General features: G+C 41.1%; 1 protein-coding gene across 3 annotated transcripts in view; it reads left to right on the forward strand.

Moving 5' to 3' along the window:
• The window catches only part of LOC126402013 (interleukin-1 receptor accessory protein-like 1), a 387,060-nt gene that overhangs the window by 67,969 nt on the left and 294,578 nt on the right, over positions 1–24,513 (forward strand). For 2 of the 3 annotated variants that reach the window (XM_050063648.1, XM_050063651.1), the window contains exon 1: positions 13,888–14,376. The exons of the other annotated variant lie outside the window; for it this stretch is intronic. The gene's annotated coding sequence lies outside the window, so the exon portion shown is untranslated. Of the gene's footprint in view, positions 1–13,887; positions 14,377–24,513 lie in introns of those variants that run through there. 3 annotated transcript variants of the gene reach the window in all.

Here is a 24,513-nt window from a genome sequence, read left to right on the forward strand (position 1 = left end):
CAAAGTCTTGGTTTACTTAAAATAATTCATGAAATGATGGATATAGAGATTTTCCAGGATTTGTAGAAGGAGTAAAACGATTAAAAAGCAGAGTAAAGAAGGAAGCAGGCTGGAGGTATAGATTAGCCGAGTAACAAGCAATCTTTCCCTCTTCTCATATAAAACCAGGGACAACAGCAACATTTAACAAAGGTAACGGCACACAATTTGCCGTTACCATTATAACTAGCAAGATTCACCGACAAAACAACTGTCCTATACTAAACACGTTTTCCAAGCAACATGCTAACGTTATTATTTTACATTGTATACATTAGCCTAGCAACTAGCGGAGATTTCCTCTGTTCATATGAAGCCAGGATGAATTCCGAAGTATAAATCTCTGAAGGATAAATCACACACACGACTTAAAATGCTATTTTAGTGGAGGCTTTACTGTCTTCACAATTTATTGTTTTTTATCTGTGAATACAAGTTAATACAAGCTTCGTTTCCACTGAGGGAAATGGTGTCAGGATACAAAAACACACAGGAGGTCTGCGTCACCGCGACGCTGAGCGTTACGGTGGGCGAGTTCAACTTTCTGTCAACAACGGCGGTGTTTTGAAAACGCCCCCATTATCACGGGTAACTTAGCCTGCCTGTGTACCTTACATAGACAGAAGTAGCCTTTCATTTACTGCATATTTATATAGAGTACTTGCTTATGATAGATATTATGATATAGCAGGGAATGTGTCTGTACATTTTTTGGTTGCCCCAGTATTGACACCATGGCTAAGGGCCTCGGTTGGCTCATCCTAACTAACCATCTATTTTGTTAGTTTTAGGTAAAACTAAATGAAAATGTCAAAAACCTAAATTTTCTCCTTTCTTTATTTGACCACTGGATAATTTTAATTTATTTTAATGCCAGGACAGAAAGCATAATTCAATATTGAAAGTTTTAAATTGGACAAATCATCATTCCATTTGGGGGGAAACCTTATCTTACTCTCATTACTCTGATAACAGTAATTGACAGCATGGAATCATGGTAGATCAGACAGGTTGGGTAACATAGTTAATTTCTTTATTGAAAATAAAAAAAGTTCCTCAGTAATTTCATTGTAACAGATAGATTTTTTGTAATTTTCCAAAATGGGTTTTTTAAGTTTGAGACTTGTCGAATATTGTGTTGCTGGCAGAGATTTAATAAAAAAAAAGTGGCAGACTGGAGGGCATGTAACAAAAGAAACCCAAAGTGGAAAGGAAATAAAATGGAGGAAAACTTTAGCTTATACTGGTGTCAACAGTCGTGCTTTCAGTACATGTAAGCTAGCTTGACGACATTTCAGTATTTTCAGTATATTGGCTTTTTTCTTCAGTGTCTGACGTGGAAGTCACTGCCCGAATGGTGGTATTCGACGACTTTTGAATAAGACCAGGTTGATTAAACAATAGTACGATGATGTCACGTAAAATACGCAATACTGTTGCATTTTCATAACAAACCTTTCTCATGGCAAACATTTCGAAAGCACAGATATAACATAACAAGGGCCCCCTTTACACCTAGCATCAACATGCATTTTTTGCGATCTGATTGCAGTCGGATAGCGCTTGACCACATACATTTATACCTGGTATTAAAATGCATCTCTGGTGTCCACATCCAGATCCGTTTGCTATTCGACCACGTTCCGTTCTGCTGACGTCACATCCTCCTTTTCTTCTTCTGCAAACATTTCCAGCAGCAGACTACCACGTCATATCCTATGCACCACAATAACCACAACAACAAGATGTTAGCCGCCCGTTAAGTCGCGTTATTGTATAGACACCATCTCACCGTGACTCCATCCTCGGCTGTCATCCGTGTTTTCTTTTTCTTGGCAGTCGCTACCTGGTGAGGGTTTTTGTTGTTGTCCAGCTGGCACACCTCGATTACGTATTTTCGCCCACGGAGTTGTTGCATGTGGATCAGAGACGCATTTGCATCTACACTTGCGTTCGGTGTGGTCTCAATGTGTCCCTGACCACCTTCAGAAGTGGTTTGGCAGATTGGATAACAATCCGTCCTCACTTTCATGTGGTCAAGAGCAATCCGATTGCAATCCGACTGCAATCCAATCACAAAAAACACGTTAAAGCAAGGTGTAAAGGGGGTATAATGTGCTTGTGAACTAGGTTAGTGAGCCAATAAACATGTTAGCAGGACCCTGAAATTATACATTAAACACAAGGATTTCCAGGTTGTAAAATCATTTGTAACTTCTTTAATTGGCTTTATAGGGAAAATAGTAGTTTTACATCTAGTCTCATGTTTAGTTAACCTATTTTTGACTTTGAAGAGATGTGGAGTCCACGAGGACTGCTTTTGCACAAGGTAGAGAAATCTGTGCTGCATTCCTGCCTGCATCTGTGCAGGATTAAACATCACGTTTCATGTACTCTTTGAATAAGGATGTGAAGCACATACCTCAGTTTGCCTCAGATATGCTGCTCATTTCTCCCTTCCTCAGTGTATATTATATAGGGTCTAATTTTCTTTTTGAGCTGCATCATCAAAAAGCGATTAAAGGGCTGCAAACATCGACATTTATATGCAACTTCTTTGCATTGGCAAAATGTGTTTTGAAGGGACTATACAGAGCTTGGATTTTCTGTTGTATTCAACAGTGTATCTATGAAATACATGCTGCTGGATTGCCTTTTCTTCAACATGGCAGAACAAGTGTTTATTGATCTTATATGCAAAATGGTGACTTCTAACACTTAGTATGTACATGTGGGTAAATGAGTATTATTAAGGTGATGCAACTTAGGCCAATAGTGTGACACAGCCAATGTAACTGACAATAGGGTCACTCTATTAGCACATTGTACACCATAAAGTCGTTTCTAAGGTTAGCAGGTCGCTAACCCTGCTTGTACTCTTCACTCCATCCCTTTACTCCGAAGCGCGTAGGCTACATTTCTGCAGAAATTAAAAGCTGTAGAGAGCTTCAAACACTCACAGTCAAAGAAAGTGCTTTCATCATTTCCCAGTATTTCCCACAGCAGCTTTATCTCAGCTGCTCGTAGACCTTTCATGCTGTCATGCAAACACTGAGGTTGAGGTGGGTGGCATACGGTAGTGTTTGGGGGCCCAGCGGGGTCTGCCAGTGCTGCAGTTTGTTTTGTTTAGTTTGAACCGTTATGCAAAACATTTATTTGCTCTCAGTCTGTAATTGGTTGCATAAGGTTCTTGCACCCTAATTAGAAGTGCACCTCGTTGGTAAACAAGAGTCACTTTGGAGTTTGGGTAACAGCTTTTGCATTTTAGGAGTAAAACTGAATTGAATTAATGTGTCTGTAATTATTGCATGGAAACGCATGCCGGTGAAGAAACTATGAAGAAATATGAGTACTGGCATTGGTTCATTGTGTTGTGCTAGACTGTCTGTGCATGACTGAAGACAGCCAGGTGTGGACTGGTCATCAGGAAGTTCAGGAATTTTCTAACCTCCAGCTTTGTATATCCTTTGTTAACACCTTTTTTAGAAAACTGGACACAGTCAAACGTGTATCCCTCCACTAACCTCACCAGGTTCGTCATTAGCTCTCTAAGTAGCAAATTTGTGTTTCCTCAACACTGTAAACACAAGAAGTGCCTAAATTATCCAATAGGGTACCCGAAGAACTTAAAAAATATTTTTGAATTGCTTCAAGAAACCCTTTACATATGATGAGGTTACTCAAGTAACTCACATAACGAACCACAGCGGGTTCCAGCAGGCCTTCTCTTCACCTCATAGCTTCTGGAGAAACCCTTTTTCAATTAGAGTAGGAAATGAAGCACCTTTGAAGCACCCAAAGTAGTTCCAGACCATGCTGGACAAAGGGTGCCACAAGGAGCCTGATAAACTACCACAAGTTCCTCAAACTGAGGAACCCTAAAAGGAGCCTCTTCTGCTCTGTTGTAATCACGTGGAGCTCTGTCTCTGTTTGCTTGTGTGTATTTTGTGTGTGTGTGTGCTTGTCTCTCTCCCTCTGTTTAGACACAGCTGACAAATATGTGGAAGCACGGGATGCATTCATCATTTATCATAATCAGAACATTTATATCGAATATATCCTTTATATCATTCATAATAGATTATCAGCGTGTTTTCTTGCCAGATTTATTCGCACTCGCAGAAAAAATAGGCCAGGCGCCGAAACTGTTTCTGCAGATCACGAGCCAATATCGCAAGCAATATATTTGATAGCCAGCCTGACTGTAAAATGATGAATTAAATACTTACTCGGTGTAACTATAGTGTGCTCTTGTGGGTAGTGTCTGCTGGTCCTAATTTAGTTCTTTGTTTGAACACTGTTTTGCAATATTTTAAATAAGTCTGAAAGGCAGGCTACTAAGTCAAATTAGGTGTCAGAGTTCATTACATTCATTCAGCTGTTAATTAACAAACATATTGTGTCTGTCTGAATTTGGTGTTTGAAAGTGGGGCCTTTTGAAAGCCCCCAGACTGCTGTTTGTTGCCAGTCCGCCCCTGCAGCTATCACAAACCATTGCCTTATACCTGTAAAATAGCTTTTCTGCTTTGGGTTTGAATATAATCTCCCTCCGAATGAACCTCTCTGCAGTTTGCTTTAAAGAAGACATAGATCTACATTTTCAGATATTCAGTGTGGTTATTTGGTGCGGTACAAGTCGGGGCTTTTTACCTTAAATTTCCTCCTTTTGTTCAGTTTGTTTGGGCGGGTGAGGCGAGGCCATTCAGTAAAGTAAAAACGCTTAAAGTGTAAATAGTGGCTCCCTGACAAGAATTACCATTTTGAGCTGTCAGATGTAGGCCAGAAGGGCTATAAAAAAATATGTGCAACCAGACGTACCCCTGCCAGGGCATGCAAGTATTTATTTTAGGAAAGTAGGTAGTCGGTTCAGTGACTTTTTCTTACTTACGTAAGGTTAGAAAGAAATCTGCGAGAGAGGAAAAAGAGATCCAGGTGGGATTTTGTTGTCGACCACTGAATGTGTGTCTTTATCGCTATTTTTAAGATGTTTTGCTAACACGGCTCGACATAACAGAGGCAAACCAAACCAACATTTTCTTTCTGATAGTGAGCAAGCTCCACAAAAGCCTGAACAAAACAAAAAAAAAAAGTTTATATGAACGCCCCGCTCCCCAGTCGAATGTACCATGCAGTATGAAATAAATAGACTCCCACAGCTGACATGACACGGAGATTTTTACTGTCAGAGAAATCAATGTCCATCATGCACAAATTGTCTGGTCTGTCTTTGTTTGGCGCAGCAGGGGTTCATTGTGGCTTTGCAACACCCCATGTGTTTCTTTCCCTCGCATGCTGAAAGAGACATGACATAGAGACAGAATATGCTCGCCACTTGGTGCCTCAACAATACTTCAAACTGATCTGTGTGCAACAGACTGCAAGTGAACTACACTGTTGGCACATCCAAGAACTCTCTGTTGACTGATAAGATTCGTTTACTCATATCTGCTTTGTGGTCTTGAAAAAATAGCATTTTACATTCATGTGGGACGGAATCACATTTACAAAATATAAGCCCTTTGATATGGTCAGAATCATTTCTTTAAACATTTTAGAGATGAAATATGGTGCAACAGCTCCCCACAAATGTCCAAAAACATGTGCCTCAGCAGGAACACTGTGGACTCTGCGTTATCACATTCAAACTTATGTCAAGTTGTACCCCATTAAATCTTCTCTGGGAAGTCGAACTGAATCTGAGATGAGCAGTAAATGATGCATCAACTGCATGATATCATCCCAAAAACACACACACACATACATCTCTGCTCTGAGGTTATTTTCTTTTATTGTCAGAAATTAATCACTTGTAAATGTTTTGCTACAAACCATGCATACAACCCTGTTATTAGAGGAACCTGACAACTGTGAAGAGAAAAAAAAAAAAAAAAGAAAAACTGTTGAAAATTAAAATGAAAAGTACATATTTTTTGTTCCTGCTTCCATCTGCACCATTATTCAAGCTGAGGAACAAATTAAAACATGCATTATTGGTTTAATAGGAGGGGTCACGCTTTGTTAATCTGTGTGGTACACTATAATAACTGACACGCTGACATGTTTTCTGCTCAGTCCTGTTGGTACTCTGTGTTTGGTAGGCAGTAATTGGAGAAGGGCTTCGAGGCTTCCTCCAGTGACCTCATTACCCCAATTAAATGTGTAGCCTTCTCTGAAAACAGTCCATCTCACAAAGTGATGTCTGATTATCACTCCCAGTCCAAATGAGGTTGAAATATGCAGCTGAGGAAGCGGCGCAGGGACATATGGCTGTGCCTTTTACAGTTTGCCGTAGTGAGTTTCTCATCTCTGGTTCGTTTGATCTAAAGCAGCATTAGAACATTTAAAATAACCCCTGAAAATGCTGTAGGTATTAGTTCTATGATGAGTATCTGGTTGGAATGCTAATATTTAAACAAGCAGTGTTTTAGTTAATACAGGTATCTCCAGTTTTACCAAAATAATTGCAGCCTCTAGTTTGTTTGCAGTAACCATGAAGACTTTGTTGCAATTCCTGAAAATCTTTGTCCTATGAAAGCGGGGGAAAGTGGTGGGTTGTTTGTGCTTCTTAAATAAAAACTAGCTGGGCCCAAATAGAAATCTAAAGGTGCTGTAATGGAAACGTTACTGTACCGATTTGCAAACATACAAGAATCTAAACTAAGCACAAAAAGTATGGAAATTTGTGTTTGGTAGATTATGTCTTATAATATCTTATATTATCTCTTATATATCTTATAATAAATCTTATACCGTTGGAAAACCTGTTTATTTCCCATTTAAATGGTGCCACATTTGTCAGGAAAATGCATTTGTGGGATGAGCAGCAGAGCTGAGAATGTGGGTTGTGCCCATGCTCATAGGTGCTGCGGTACCAGAAGCTCAAAACAAGAGTCAATAGCAACAGCAAAAAATAGCTGTTTGGCATTGGCAGAGATTTGGCAAATTTTTCATGGGCCCAACCACCATACTCAGCTCTGCCGCTCATCCCACAAATGCATGTTCCTTACAAATGTGGCACCATTTAAAAGTGAAGAAAACAGGCTTTCCAACGGTATAAGATTTATTTCCAAGAAGCATTGTTACAACAAAAAAAAAATCTACCAAACACAAATTTCCTTATTTTTTGTGCTACTACTACTTTAGGTTCTCTAACCTACAAGATCACATAGGTTGTTCCTACCCTGTAATACGGCCAACAGGAGTGTTGGGAGTGTTTTCTATGTTCCATAGGTCCAGTGTTCCCCAGTTCAATATTCTGTTAACGTACATTAACCTTCCCCTTGTGTTCAGGTCAAATTTGACCCATGTCAAGTTAGAATATTTCATAAATATTATCCAGTTTACCCTGACCTTTGGAAATGGCAGTAGTTGATTGTTGGAGCTCTCTAACAGTGCATTCTGATACTCATATAAACATACTTTTTAGTATGCAAAAAACAAAACCATCTATTTGTCCCAATACATAGTATATCAAATTCAGTATGCCAAAAATACCAGGATATCCTTCTGCATCCAGTTGGATTTTGCAGTATGTAGGCCATTATGCTTTTCTGGCTGTCCTGACCCACAGTCCTCTGCACAGCTGAAGATACATCACATCGACTGAGCTACAAACAGATGACAGCTTTACAGCTCGCTGACAGCTGTCAGAAGCTGCAATGACTGATGACAGCTCTTCAAGTGACTGTTGACCAGTCGAATGGCAATAAGAGGAACATTAGTTGTTTAAGTGAACAAAATAATCATGGAAATAAACAACAGCAAAAAAATGAAAATAGAAATGACAGTCGTTATTACTTAAAAGTTAAAACTACATACGTTGCAAAGCAGGGCAGAGGTCTATGGGCTGACCTTCATCTCTGGTGAGTTTGGTGAATAGGGTTTTGTTTTATCTCATCTGATATGAGCAAGTGTATCAAATTTCAGGGTGTAGTGTTATGATGAAATAGACTGTCCCAAATACTGTATGCAACAGTACATTTTAAGGGCAGCCCCTGACCCTAGACCTCCATATCCTAATCTTAACATGTTTGGAGATGGCAATATTCAATTGCAATTGATTTCCTAATCCTAAAATGTTTTGCAGTTATTTTTCTCCCTTTTCTATTTTTGCTTTTCTTTTCCCTCTCTTTTAATTGGTGAATTCATTGGTTGACAAATTCTCATTGTTTTAAATTAGAGTTGAAATATGTTTGGGAGTTGTTCGCCTTATATAAAGAGTAATTATTAGCTAGACTAGGACCTGTGCTATCTCTCAGTCATGATTATAGTCTCCTAGCAAATCCACATCATGAGTAAATGCAGAGTTGGGGAACATCTTTTGCAGCTTCTCATTATGTGCTATTTAAATCTTGAGAAGAATGAACCCTGGGAACATCGGAATGACCCTGGAACGTTTCCTTGATGTGGGTTCTTATGGGTGGCAAGAGATTAACATGTCCGCAACGGTTTAGGTTTAGGCAACAAAACTACTTGGTTAGTTTTCCCAAAAAGATCATGGTTTGCGTTTTCATGACTATAATTGTTACACCACTTCACTACAGGGGTGATGAGAATCCGGCACCATGCCAGATTTCCGGCGTGCGGCGATTGACGAGGAAAAAAAAAAACAGTTGATGCAGGATACATGCGTGCGTCACAGACAGTAGACGGGCTCTGGTCGAAGCGCTTTAAACGGAGACCTTTTACTCTCAACCAGACCAAAGTTAGGCTACTAGCCAATCAGAAGTAGAGCGGGGGCAGGTCTTTGGGGGATGAAAAAACTCGGTTCAGAGCCACCTTCAGATTCTAGTGGAGCCCATGCCGTAGACACTCTCATCAAGATGGAAAGTAAGTTAATGAAACCCAGGGAAAACGTCCAGATAGCCGATAAGGGCGTGGGTAGAAGAGAAAGGCATACACGGAAAGCCTTTTGGGAGGTGGTGCAAAAAATTAAGGGAACCGGGTGCATGTTTCTGCACATTGTGCTCACGTAAACTGATGTATGCAACCAGTGGCAAGAAAGTCCTATGACTCAACCTGAAAAAAAGTTACAGGCTTAGGATTTTTTTTTTTTTGCTATCACCCCTGTTACTACCATATGAAGTCACGTTATGTTACGTTGTTAAAAGAACGCACTTTTGGTTTCACACGGAGCACAGATATTAGTTTATTTTGATTAAATGTCTCATACACAGTCTAAACTGTGTCCAAATCTCTCCCTGTTTGCTCCACTGTGCATTTTTACTCTCCACCATTTTATTGTGCGTTTATTGAATGTCCACTTTCTTATATAGTGCTGCTATATAGAGGCCATTGAGGAGCACAGATGTGGCTTTTACCATTGCTAATTATCAATATTTCAGCATGGTTATAATCCATTTGGTGAATGCTGTAGTTTCTCAAAGTGGGGTTGTACCAATACTGCTTTTGTTCTGTAGAGTTACTTGCGATCAAAGATGACCTCAGCCCTGCAGATGTTTTGAAAAGCCCAGCCTGGGGTTCGGTGTTGATTTGAGTCATTAGATAAGACGCTTTAAGAACATTTCTCCTCATCTCATCATCTTTCCATCACTCCAGGGAGAACCCCATCACACACAACATGACACATTTTACCTAAGTGCCGGCTGAAATTTGGTCCTTTTAAGATAATCAGTTTCAAGATCTTAGTGAGATTTTCAGCTTTTTTGTTTTGTTTTTCCCCCAAAGATTTTACTTGAACTGAAAGTCGAGGCGATGTGGTTTTAACCACAACTTTCTGAAGAGTTTCATTCCAAAATGAAAATCTCCACACCGGCAAGACAAACTTAACTTCAAATTATTGGTTCAAATGAATCTTTCAAAGTCTTACAACAGTTTATGATTCATTACCTCAGTTTTCCCTTCATGTAGTTAATTTTGTAAGAACGCATGACATGTTTTCCACACAGTACATCAGTGGATATGTCATTTTTAATTGGAACAGTATAAAGCTTCATACTATTGTTGTCAAGTGGAAATACATAACTAAATTGTCAGCTTTTGCGAAGGTTAGAAAACAGTCTTGTTTTGAGCTCAGTGATGATGTGTTTTTGAGTTTATAAACTGGGTTTTGAGAATGATTCATAAAACCATTAACCCCTAGAGGAGCATAACTAAACAAATCCAAACTGTACTATAAAGGAGTTGCAGAACTTTAGATTACAGCACATAAGATGTATGAAAAAACATGTCCCTGAGTTTTAAATGTTACATTCAGTGTATTTATTTTAACTATACACCAGTGTTCCTCCAGGCTGTCGCACAAATCCTCAAACCATCAGAAGAAATGCAGCAAACAATCAACCATCACTAAACAGTTGTCCTCAAAGTTGCACACTAACTGGTTGATTGAGTTGAGGCCATTTGCGAACGACAACCTCAGATAGAAGGGGGGAATCAATGCCGTGTTTGTCCACTTCTTTGCTCATTAAGGAGCCTCTATTCACGTCAGGGTCTGTATATGACAAAGAAAGCTCACAAGTGCACATTTTCAGTCCGAGGAGGGTGTTTTTTTCTCCTCGTCAAAGCCCTCCCCTCATCGAAATTCGCCTCACAGAAACGCTGTGCCAGAGGCCAAAGTCTTGACAGGGGTAGCCCAGTGAGGGGGAAATCAAACGAGTCCCTTTTTTACGGCCTGGCTCGCCGACAGGGAGGCCCGCTTACCTACCAGTCCTTAATCTGTATCACACCTTTCCAGTTCAGGAAGAAAGGCAGCCTTACTGTCCATTCATCATCTTTAGTGATTCAGGGTTTTGTCTCTTGCCTGTTGGAGGTGAGTCCTTGGTTACTCATAAATACTGGTAATACCTGAACTGTGCAGATTGAAATCCTTTCAGGCTTTTCAGTGGACTTGTCACATCCATCTTAGTGTGTAGTTAATATTGAACAGGAAAAGGATGGTGATAAATGTTGATACAATGGAATGAATCCTGGTATCAGATGTGGATATACTGCACAGTAGTGTAAACTAAACCCACAGTGAGGCTTATTTTGACAACCCAATCACCAAAATGAATGTTGGCATTGTACATTTCTGCAATCCAAGGATGTCTTACATATGTACATTACTACTAGGGCTGACCTTCGAATCCATTTATGGACATTCGAAGCTTCGGAGCTCAGAACGAATAAATTATGGTGAAAACGTAGTTTCTTCCAACACTAGAATGAAGATAAAAATATTCACTAATGGTCGGTGATAAGTAGTGTTTAACTTTTGATTGAACACTAAATTAAAACCCTCAGCGCACACTGCAGCACAATCAAACAGATGCGCAACTCAGAGCATCAGAAGTGTCTCTGACACCAGACTCAGAGTGGACCGGTGGAACTGGAAAATGCATATTAGGCCTACTAGTTACTACTTACGTTTTTCAAGTGATTCCCAAATTTGTTGTTGAGTTGTGATATGCCAATTGCTTTGGCAAATCTGGCACTCTGCTTTCTGGGGGTTGTCGGGGCATATTTTAAAGTGCAACCACACATCTGATGATCTCTTGGACATGTCTGCCAGCTCAGTATCGGACTGGTGGGGGTTAGTGTTGCATTTAAGGCCTCCCCCAAAAAAACGGGAAAAAAAAACGGAAAAAAAAAAAACGCAGAAGTTTCAAATTTTTTTTTTCCACAATCGAATCCCGTGCCATTTTTTGGGTCAGCCCTAATTATTACGCAGCTGATACGTTGACGCTTAAAGTTTCTTTGTGTTTCAACAACATTATAGTTAAATTGTTGGGAGGTTTTGGGCACAAAAAACAAACAAACAAACAAACAAAAAAAACATTTGGTTATGTTTCGGAAAATATGTTTTAGCTTAAAATACTCGCTTTTTGTGGCATTATTCTGGCAGGATATGCAGCAATATCTCAGTAAAAACAACTGTTTTACTTGGCACTATCCTGCCAGGAAACATAGCAGTATCTCAGTACAAAAATAACCGCTTAAAGTGGCGCTATCCTGGCAGGAAATGCAGCAATATCTCAGTAAAAAACAGCCACTTTCGGTAGCGTTATCTTGGCAGGAAACACAACAGTGTCTTAGTAAAAACAACCAATTTACATGGTGTTGTCCTGGCAGGAAATGCAGCCATGTCTTAGCAAAAACAACCGCTATACATGGTGCAGTTCTGGCAGGAAATACAGCAATATCTCAATACAAACAACCACTGTACGTGGTGCTGTCTTGGCTGGAAATACAGCAATGTCTTAGTAAAAACAACTGCTTTACGTGGTGCTATCCTGGCAGGAAATGCAGCAATGTCTTGGTAAAAACAACAACTGTTGGTGGTGCTATCCTGGCAGGAAATAGGGCAATATCTCTGTGAAAAACAGTATAATTTCATGGCACTTTCCTGGCAGGAAATGCAGCGGTGTCTGGGTAGAAAACAGTTACTTTGTGTGGCACTATCCCTGGTGGAAACACAGCAATGGGTCTCTAAAAAACACTTATGTTTGGCGGCAAAAAAAGCCAATGGAAACATGGCCATGTCTTGCTAAGAACAACCAGTTTTTGTGTTTATAGGTCATGGACAGTTGTCTGTAGGGTGATGCCCCACCACTATCCCCACCACCTTCTGATGACAACGTCAGCTCATATACAACGTCACTGTAGAAACATTGCTATGATAGCTATGGAACGTACAAATGTAATGTATCCGTGGTTTGCAGAAACATAAATGCCAACATTTTCTTTTGCAGCTGGGCTGATTTTGAAGTACATTTCTCAGTGGAGACACATTTGTCAGTGTGATTGAAGAGTTTTCAGTTTCACCAAAATGTAATGGAAACATGATTGCCTTTCTGAGCCGACCAGAAGTCGACAAGGGGAAAATGTCTAATTTTGTGTTAATGCACCAAAGCATTTGGATCATACTCTGTTGAAAATGAAGGTCTGCTTTCTGCAAGGTCAAGCATAGCTCCTGCACATCATTAAATGAGATTTGCATGGCCTACCTTGTTATAATATTTCAGTGTTATGCCACAGTCTCAGTCTTTATAAGTTCCTCTTAACACCAGTCAAACACACTCTGGATTTCTTTAGCCATCTTTAACATAAGCGGTTGTGTTTGTTTATGCATGTTTACAACAAGTCAACATCAACCAGAATTTGCCAGCTGGGTGAAATAATTGAGCTTTAATTAAAATAAAATAAAAATATTTACCCCCAATTAACTTGTAGCCTGTTGACACATGGGCTAAAGCGACTTTCCAAGTTAGGGAGTATTTTTTTTTTACAGTGCATCTCAGAGCTTTTCTGTTATTTCCATTGGGCGGCAGTGCGTCTATCCTGAAACTTGTGCTGCACTGCATTGCCTGCCTGTGCGCTCTGAACCAGCACTCCATCCTCTGTGCAACCAAGTCAAAGTAAATCCCACACTGCGAGTTTATTCTCCAAACACACACAAGGAGGAGTTTTTTTGTCCTCCTGTGCGTTTGTGGGAAGGGATCAGTCAGAGCGCTATGTAAAGGCTGAAGACTCCAGAGGAACGCAGGTCTGATCGGAGCGTTCATATCGGTACCAGAGTCAAGACAGACAGAATAAGGACGCAGCACCTCGGATGTTAACTTCAAAATAAAATCCGACCTGGGAAACATCTGCATTGAGAAGAGCCATGATTACAAAAGAGGAAACAGGGGAGTGAGATACGAATACATTTAAAGAAAACACACCAGTGTATTGTAGGTATCAGTCAGGGCGCCTGTTAATATAGACACATTATGATTTGATGGCTTATCGGGTGCTTTTATTTTGATGGCGAGTCCCCCCGTGTCCTGTGCCGTCTTGGTGAACTCGTGCGCACTTGACGCATCTCGCGTTGACACAGCGGCACGCTGAGAGCGAGGCAGAGAGAGAGGGAGACGGCATCCGATGTGTCTTTTTCTGCACATCACTTTGGAAATTTGCGCTCGTGTAGTCCTGCTTGAAGCGGTGCTCACCTGCCGGGGCTGCGTGGCCGTGAGCCGCTGAGCAACTGATTTCACAGGATAATCAGACTAATTGCCTGCTCTGATATTGCCCTTCATTGATTCTGTCGACCATTCCCCTAATCACTGTCATGATTTTCTTCATTTTCTCCTCTCCTGCTGTTTCAAAGTGACCGGCTGCAGGTGTTTTTGTGCTCCGATTTGCGCCAGTCAAGCCTGGCAATATGTAATTTTGGGATAGACGCTGCGTTTTTTCTGGAGAAGTGGACTATTTCACATCTGGGATTCCTTTGTTTCTGTTTTTTAAAACGTTACTGCTTTACTCTGTAGACCTGAACAGATTCTGATACAGCGTGATGGTGTGGGGCTATCGGAACTGACAGCAGAGTGTACGCTATCATTTGGAAACTGCTTGTGGGTAAGTTGAATTCTGTTTCGATCTTGTACGTTTTCCAAAGTTGCTTCGAGGTTCGTGCTGCCTTCTGTGGATGTTGAAACCAGTTTGTGGATTAATTTGGCTGACGCTGACATTCCACATACACAGATTTTCATCACTTGCCGACGCGCTTTAACAACAAACGGATTCGTGATCTCCAAATATGCGGCACTTGAATGCGCATTTGGAGTGAACATGTTTCCCCCTCAGTTACGCATGAATCCCAGTCGCTCTTTTTGCTTTAGTTGCGGACAGAGCCTCCTCAGTGGAAGTGTTCACGGCTGCAGTACGACAGAGAAGTGGGCTGCTCAAGTCTTCTGTATCTTTAGCAAAACCTAATTATCCAAGCGCAGCCATTACAGTGTGCCAGTGGATACGAGCTGTTAATTTTACGCAGTATTTTTTCCCGACATTAATTGTGTAACACTGTGCGCATTTGCATGTCGCTCCGGTGCGTCAGCAGTGTGTGCGTTTGTGTATGTGCGCCCCATTGCGTGCGTGTGTCAGTGGGTGTATGCGTCTTTGTGCACATGTGCGTGTCGCCGTGTGCGCGTGCACACAACGCGCGCGCGCGTTTCAGAGGAGGGAGGCGAGAAGAACCCGGGCTTAGTTATTTCAAATTATTTCTGCTGAGTGATTGCTTGGCGAGTCAGCTCTCTGTGCCTCTCCTCAGTATTTGCTGGTATGTCCTCTCCTATCCCCTGCTTCCCTCCCCTGCTTGGATGGATGATGGCCTATGATTGTCCAGATGGATGTTGGAGCTCCTCTCTGGCTCTGACCAGACTTCGCTTTGCCAGTGAAACATATTTAGGAATCAGGAAGTGATACTGCTGTAAAGTTAGAGCAGATGCTAGTTTAAAAAATGGGGACAAAATCCTCCGTCTCCTTCCTCATCCAATACGGATGAGTTACAGGAGGCACTGTAGCCTTGCAAGTTGCATCTCACCATTTTATCAAGCAGTGACTGCTGCAGAGATGCTTCTTTAGTCATGCCTTTTTATAAATCTATTAGAAACCATAACCTCTCAAAGGCCAAGGCCTACAGGCAGTTAAAGCCTTACATTCAGCCAGCTCCTCATTAATCACACACAATTGTCTAATTTTGTCAACAGTAACATTTTGCTCCCCATTTCAACTGCTCGCCTGGTTTCAGGCTCTAAATCTTTCCACTCCAATTTCTTTTTGACACGTTCTGCTTCAGGTGATTTCTTCTTGGTTTCTGATGTTATTTTAATAACATATTTATTCATTCCCAACATGTGGGGTTAAGCTTTGCCACAGGAGCAACCAGCAGCACATGAATTTATAGGTAAGTGGCAGTGGCCACTTAACGGAAGCCCTGCAGCTACATATTGAGCTGAGTCGAGTGCTCTCACACAGAAATTGATTTAGACAGAGATTATGTCATCCAGCATTGGCACTTTTTTTATGCTGGTCAAGTTTACCCAGCGGCATTGAATTCCACTTCTGCTCCCTGATGAATTAAGTGTAGGTTTAAAGGGCATGTTAATGCACCAATAAAGCCGTTTCTCCTTTGGCGGGTACATTTCAAGTATAATTTTTTGTCAGTGTTAAAAAGCATTTTAACTCTGACAGCACATTTGAATGCCGCCCTTCTTTAATAAACCTTTTACAGACTGTTTTCAACTAAGAACAATGAGTCACAGTCAGAAAATGGTCAACTTTTTCCCCATAATAATTGAAATTTAATCTCTTTATCTATCTCATGAGGGGAACTTCACTCACCTTGCAATAATGCTGCAATCCATTGTCGTCGGAACTCTGGAAATTAAATGACCGACGTGGAGAAGTGCAAGTCAGAATTCCAAGTTGGAAATGTGACATCACAGCAACGTGGCTGAGCATGAGTAGAACGACCTTCTCATCTATTATTTTACTTATCCACTTTTATGTAGTGTACGTCTTGTGAAACGTGTTGTAACAATGCTGTAGTTGCCGTTTCCATACAGTTAATTTTGCTTCATGGAAGTCTTTGAGAGCATGCATGTTTCCACGTGATGCTATAGGCTGAGGTGGTGCACACTGTCACACAATCATGAGCTGTTGTAAATTATTTGAATTAGTAAAGGCTGGCGAAACAGTTGACTAATTGTATCTATTTTCTCCTCACTAATGGCGCTGTGGTAATTGATGTAGGTCCCCTGTAGATACGTGTGAAGCTTAGAGACTTGTCATGCAAACAGGGGACCATTTTTCCCAAGCAAATGGACTTGGATGCATTTAGATCAAAAATTGGGATTACCAGCTGAGAATTATCAACGTTGACTTGCAATGGATTGCAGCAAACACACCTTCATAGGCATCTGCAACTAGCCCTTGACCCCGTTCACTTTACAGTGCTCTCTCTGGCAGACCGAAAGATCTGAAGGCATCACAGGCTTTTTCCCTTCTTGTCCTGATTGATACTTTTAATTTTCAAGGAGCTGTCACCAAGGCCTGTTGGCCTTGGCTTTGCAATCAAGGGGCGGGCAGTCAAAGGCTTTCAAATGAAAGACTTCATTAATATAGCGGGAAATAAGGGTTGTCTTGCTGTGCTATATTGGCTCTGTGTGAGGAGTGTTTGGAGCAATTGATGAGGATTTGTGAGGAAGAATGTCGGAGTAGAATTTGAAAGGGGCCCACCTCAATCATGGCTATTAAATTATATTAATAAGACAAAAGGGGAAATTGAAAAACTGAGAGGTGATCTAGATTGTGTGTTTATGTATGTGTGTGACCATGTGCATGTGTGCAAATATCATACTTCAGCATGAGCACCTTCCATTCTTGCTCGGCACCGCTGTGCAGAAGTATTGACTGTTGTGAAATCCAAGCATTAGACCCTGTGGACGACATGCATAACAGACGCGCTCTCAGTTAAATCTTTTGAAAATCCAATTCCTGTGAAGATGAGATTCCCCTTTCCCCATGCCTTGTTCCATTTTCCATCGCAATCATTGGGCATCGATCTGATTCAAAGCTATTTATTTTTGTTGCAGCCATCATGTCATGAATTGACAAGTATGGTAGATCAGGTAGATTACAATATGTCTGGGCATGTCGCCTGGCCCATAAAAACAAGAATCACAACTGCAGAGGCTGAATACATAAGATTCAATCTGTCTATACATTATTCAGGCCTCAGTGTTTTCAGGTACAACTTTCTACTCATTGTGTCAGCTCAGCTATAATAAAGTACCAGGTTAATGTAGGAGACCATTCTTTAAAATATTAGCTTGTGGACTTTTTGACTTGTGAACCCTTTAAAAAGCAGCAGTGTCTTCTTGTGATCCTATCACAGTTTGCAGCAAATAGTCGTTTCATCATCTTAATTATCTAGAGAATAACTCACTTTAATTAATTAACAAGGGGTGGGCAATGTTATCATATAAACTGCGAGGTGATGCAAATTAGTCTATTGTCAGATTTTGCCATACTGTTTAGACTGTGGTAGATCTCCCTTTAGTATCTGTGGGTGTACTTGACCATTGTGGCTTATGTCGCAAATCAATGAGTGGGAACTGCCCATTGGTTAGACATCCCATTGTTCCGACCATATTAAACTCATTGTTCCGAAGTCCATTTACGAAATCATCATGATGCCCTTTGGTTAAGGTCTGGTTAGGTTTAGGCACAAAAACCACTTGGTTAGGGTCAGGAAAAGATCATGGTGTGGGTTAAAATGAAAAAGAAAGTGACAAACACATAAGCCGTGAGCCTGCTCTGCCTCAAGCCATTCAGCACCGCGGACAGTCGGACTAATGGGATGTCGAACCAATGGGCTGTCGAACCAATGACATGGACCCTCAATGAGTTGGACCACTTAATGGCATTACCAGATTAATTCATGAATGTCACAAATTACTTCACCTGGATTAGCCAAAAACAGACATACCTATCTAATTATTCTCTCTACAAACAGTTTCTCAACTACATAAGTATATAATTGCGTATACAGCAACTAGGATTTGGTACCAAACTCTGTACTTTTATGGTAACTGACCAAATTACATTGGTGCAAGCGAGTACCGATGATGTTAAATCTATTTGTGCCAAATGCTGGTACCTGAGATCACATCTGGGTAAGAATGCCAGGTTCAGACAGGAGGCGGACGTGCTGCAAAGTGCACTAAAGCCCAGAAGCCAGCCAAGGAGTTTAACCTCAAAGCCGGGAAGCAGGCTATGGAGCTCCGTTGCCTCTCCGTTGGCTTCCCAGTGAGGCAGAACTATTGCCGCAGCATTGATCTGCCACCAGAGTTTCAGAGTCTGGTCTATTTTCTTTTGTGTAGAACTTTCGTAGTAGCCTTATAGCACTGCTAGATGGGCAGAAACACACATTTACACACATGCAGCTTGTTAAAAAAATAAATTTTTGTTATTACAGAGACAGTAAAATCTAAAAAATGTACTACTGGGCACTGGTACCAAATTCCAGGTACCAGAAATGGTATTTGTATCGGTTGAAATGTCAGTGGTACCCAGCCCTTACTATGCTAGAGCTTTATCCATATTGGTCATCCCTAAATTATACCAGTGATGTACATTCGGATCTCCATTTTTTTAAGAATTGAGAACCACAAAATTTGTAAGTAACTATAAGATGCTGTTATTTACAATTATGTAACCGCAGTGTAGCTTCGTCAAGCCAGCTTTGTCCTCTGATCTCTTCCCTGCAGAAATAGGAAACCCTTCCCTTGTGTCCTTTCAAAGAACATAGCTACCATGATCACTCGCTGATGGGACACGAGGCTGTATGGAAAAATAAATGGCCTCCAAAATTGGGCCCCCTATCACTTTGTGGCCCTTCAGGTCTCTCTGTGTGTCCCTCCCCACTGTTATTCAGTGGAGAGGTATCAAAAAGAATGGCCCTCCCTGCAAATCATTTCCATGGCCCTCTTATTTTTGAGACCTTGATCTGAATGCCTTCATGTATGGAAGTGAGCAGAGCATCTGCCGCTGCTATGCTAGCTTTATTTACTGTCTGCATGTAATGGCATTCCTGCCCAAAGAGAGCAACGCTTAATACCACAATAAAAGCATGGTAATGGCATCATTTCCAACTGTCTCTTTACATTGCTCTTGAAAAAGTCATATGCGAGCTATTCTGTGTCTGTGTGTGTGTCTTCGGGGGGATCAAAGCGTAAAGTTGAGCAGAGTCAAATGCAATTTAAAAGCGCTTTATTTTCCCATTTGTTACAGCAGAAAATAAAAGGAGTCCGGGTCAGCCACAGTGTAGCATGCCCCCGAGCTTAAATGTGGTGCTGGTCAATTGTAACATGGCTAAAATGAAGAAAGAGGCAATGAAGTACTCGTGTTGCACTTCCTCTGATGAAACGGCCATCTGAGGCATGATCAATTACCTCAATATACAGTATTTTTCTTGGCTAGCGGCAAGTGACGTTTAAAATGAATGTTTTTTTCCTCCTTTTTAATCAGCAGTGGAATGAGAAGCCCATTGCTATAAGCAAGAGGGCGGAATTATCATTTTCATCCTTTCTTTTCAGACCCACTGTCACCATGCCGTGTCTGGAGGTGATCCTCAGAGGCCCATCCAGCCTGGGAAGATGAAGTTGATGTGTTTTAGATAGCTTTTAGAGAGATGTGGATGGAGGATGGAAATTGCATGCCAGGGGAAGCAAAATGAGCAATTTTTCCTCCCATTTCCCGTCCTCTCTTCGTCGGATCTGTGCTTACTCATTCATGAAGGCTTTGTTGTGACATCCCATACGTCGGTGCGGAGATAAAAAAAAACTTGCGCAAAATGCCAGTTGGAGATTGTGCAGGCTAATGCATTAGCAGGCTAACTGCATAATAGAGGAGACACAGCTCCCTGAGATTATCAAAATATCATCAAAACTACCAATCTATATGCACATTTGACCTGTGATCTGAGTGGCTGCTGGGGAGGTATTCAGGGTATTCAGCAGAGCCTTTTACAGACCCATTTCGGGAGGTGTGGTCTCCGCAAAGGCTTTTAAGTATTCAGTGAAAGAAAATGCTCATACCATAACATGTAGCATCTCCTTGAGTGGAGGCTCTGTGCTCGTCCATTAGGACAGACTATTTGCATATAGTGTCAGTAGGAAACCTCCCCTCTGAGCCAGACAGGACCCACAGAGAACAACTACGTCAGGGGATTAATAGTGAGTGAAACCAAGGGGCGCTTCATTAGCCGTTTGTCATTTGTCATTAGCCACTACACATGAGACCTGGGGCAGCATAATATTTACAGGTAATACCATGCATAATATTTCAACCTGCCTCCAGTACAACATGGGTATACTGATGTACATCAGGCTGTGTCCAGTTTGCTACTAGATTTATGTTGCACCGTTGTATTTAAAGGGAACCTTAAGTATTTTTCTTCCCTGTTTCTTCCATGTTTTTGTTTCTAAGTGACCAATAGGAACAACAGTTTTTGAAATCGTTCCAGTATTGTGTGAGACCGCTGCAGTCAGCAGCAGAGAAACATGCTGCTGTGTAGTTCCTGTGGGCAATTGGGTACTGACAGTTTTTGTCCACTAAAAGTGCTTGCTTTTGCCTGACTACATTATGAAAAGGATCCCGACAGAGATCAGTCTGTCTGTTAAAGAATAGGATCCTTTTTGTTTGACCAGAAACAGCCCTGAAACCACCATTGTCAGAGCTAACGGAGTATTTAAATAGATAGTACCTTTATCATCATAAAACACTTTATTATAGTTGACAGAAGCAAAGCAAAACTCTCAGAAGTGGATTTAGTTTGTCTCTTCACTGTGCCAACAATAAGCAGCTCTGGTTTGATTATAATAAACCCTTAATTCACCCAATAAGATGTGAAAATAAACTGGCTCTATACACAAAATATTTACTTACTGTTTATTTCAATTGAGTCTGGTGTGTTTGACAATGGCATTTCCAGGCTCTTACTCTTGAACAAAAGGTCGACCCCTATGGGGATCCTTTCCAAAAGTTGTCACACACTCACAATAATAATCTGAGTGGCAGTGGCAAAAACCAGTGCTTTTAATGGACGTAAATTAATGGTGCTCAGGTGCCTGCAGGGATTACATTGCAGCCGGTTTCGCCGCTGCTGGCTGCAGTGGTTGCACTCAGTAGTGGACCAATTTAAAAAATTGTTGTTCCCATCAGTCACTTTGACACAAAAACATGGGAAAATAGGGTCCAGGTTGGAAAATACCAGAGTTACCCTTTAAACATTCGATTCCTGCCCTGTATCATGCCCCACAATGCAGTTCACGAACTTTTGCTTTAGCGTTTAATCAAACTTTTATCCTCTGTAACTGTGATTTGTGGCATAAACAATACATTTACCATATCTGAGTTGCTAATTTGATCGGCTCATGCTGTGTTTTGCCAGATGATGATCCAGCGCCATAGTTGAGCTCGGTATTTTGGTGAAAACTCTTAAGTCTTCTGGGGAGAGTCCCATTGAAATGAATGAGGAGGCAATGTGTTTTCAAGTACTGATAGTCCATGCTGAATTTTAGTGACTCTTATTTTCTTTGATTGTTCCCTTTTTCTGGCTTCCTTACTGTATTATGTGAGCTTTGAAATATAAAACCAATATTATTGAATATATACACAGTTCGACCCAGTTCAGTTACATGCATGGCTGAACCCCCCGAGCCACAGCGTCCTCTATATATTCAAACATAGCAGCTCCAGTAATAATCCAGTCCCCAGTTTGGCTAATGATGGTCATAATTTTATGCTACTAAAACATCCTTTGCGTTACTACTGAGGGGGTTACTGGTGTGCCTTTTTCCAGTCAGAATGCTGCTCTGTTTCCCCCCTGCTGGACCAGACCCACAGAGACCGCCTCTCAACAGGGTTCTTGATTTATGGGCCACTTTACAAGAAGGGCCTGGGGACGCAGCACTTCTTGTCCTCCGATATTGAATCTCGGCTGCCTAGCATGGAGATGTGGGTCGTCTGTTATTGTGTGAAAGCTTATTTGCATTGCACCGTTAAGCTCTCAGTGGTAACTATAGCATGTCTGCTCGCCTTAGCACTTAAGTTTATTTTTGCTTGCAGGGCTGTTTGGTTCCGACATGTGAGGGACATTTTCAGAGGAAAGGTGTGCAGTGAAGACAAATAGCTTTCACGTGTGTCTACTTTTGCAGTTAACCCTTGAACATACATGACATTTAAACACTTAATGCTTTCTGTTCCATGCTTTGATTTAAAGTCCGTCATGATACCAGGCTGCCCGCCACAACGCAGTGTATTATATATTTCAACCAAATAATTTGAAAGCCAAATGCAGCACATCCATCATTATCCTTACCATTGTGCATTCATCAATGATGAAAGCCGAGGTACATTCAAGCAGTGCACAACCTGAACAAACAGAGTCAGATAAATTGACTGTACAATTTCAAGCACATTGTCTGTTAGAAGAAAGACTTTGATTATTCTCTCAAAGGCTTTGTTTGTTTTGTTGCTTTTGGCTGGGTTGCACATTTGCTCTGTTTTTGGCTCAAGTTGATTCTTCCTCGTTGTTGATTTGATTAAAAAAAAAGAAAAATCAGCAAGATAAATGTTTAGCAGCCTTAATGATAATAGTTGCTGTAGGGCAGGCATTTATTAACACAAGTTAATAATCTGACAGTCCTCTTTCATTTCCCCCTTAAATCAGCCCATGGTTCTGCTGCTTAGACAAGACAGTGGAAGTGATTTGGCAAACGACAAAAACTGCCAGAGCATTTTCATCATTTGAGAACATTTGTGTTAGATTTTTTTTGGGGGGCTTTTATTGCCTTTATGATAGAGCAGCTAGAGAGTGACAGGAACGGGCGGAGAGAGAGAGAGGGGAAGACACAGCAAATTTGCTAGGAGTCAAACCCAGGTGCTGCCGAGGACTCAACCTACATGGGTTGTGTCCGAAAATGTGTTTGTCCGTTATTATGTTTGCATGTAATCTATAAAAAGCTGCTCAGTTGTACAAGAGGATCTAGACTTTTCTGCTTCTCTTAAAGGCCAAACCAAAAAAAGACATTTCCGATGGAATCTTTTCCTGCTGTAATACTGTAAAATATGCAGTGTTCTTTTACTTTCTTAAAGTCAGTGCTCCTTGAAGAACTCAGACTTTGATGCTCTCCAATGAATAGCATTAGCATACTGTAGAGTTAGCTCGGGACTCGTCGGTTCAGCAGCAGATCAGTCTCCGTGTCACAGATTTAAATTTAGGTGTTGAGTAAAAATGTGTGCTGGAGGTTGTGTGTGAGAGAGATAAAGAGAGAAACGCTTCAGCCCGTGAATATCTCATCGCCGCTATTGGAAGCCTCTACCTCAGCTTGATGAATTTTCATTTTATTTAGCATTGCGGATGTTTCTCTGAAGTACACCTACAGCTGCTATAGTTAGATGTTGCTAATGTTAGACTCCAGATAACCCTGCAGCATGAATGTCATTCAGCAGCTACTGTAGCATGCTTCCTCTCGAAGTGAAGCCTGTTTCAGACCTTGAACTCTGACCGTGTTTGAGAGTTTGATTGACACCTGCAGTACGGATCAAGCCTGGGGGGGAAAAAGACATGCGCTTGAGTTTAACAGACGAAAGTAACTTTGAGAAAGTGCTCCAAGATCTAGCTGCTGCAACATTAAAGCACGAGTTGTTGGATGAGCTCAATATATCCTTTTACCTCAACATAAATGTACAGTGGCTGCTCTGATAGCATAAAGGGAGCGGTGGGGCTTCAAGTAAATGTGACAGAATCTCAGTGCTGACGTGCAGTATGATCTGGAGAATTGATTGCCTGTAACATGTTTATAAGAAAAGTGTTTTGAGGCTGAAAGCATCCTTTCAAAGAGTAGAGTAGCAACAGAGCAGAATAGTCAGTGTTATGAATCACCACTGTGCTATTTGCTATAAATCCATATACAGTTACAGAGTTAATTTAAAACTTTCAGACAGTTTTAATAGCAGCTTTAGTACCTGTAGCAGCTGTGAGCAAACAAACCACTCTTTGACAACCCCCATAATTGTCCGTGTTTTTAAAAATCAACATCTATTAACACTGGGAAATTTGCTGTGTTGATGCTACAAGTTGTTTTAATCTTTTAAATTCCAGCAACACATTTCATTATAGACAGCGATACAGACATTTGACTCAAT

Source organism: Epinephelus moara, chromosome 15, assembly GCF_006386435.1.
Source record: "Epinephelus moara isolate mb chromosome 15, YSFRI_EMoa_1.0, whole genome shotgun sequence".
Classification (NCBI taxonomy): Eukaryota; Metazoa; Chordata; class Actinopteri; order Perciformes; family Serranidae; genus Epinephelus; species Epinephelus moara.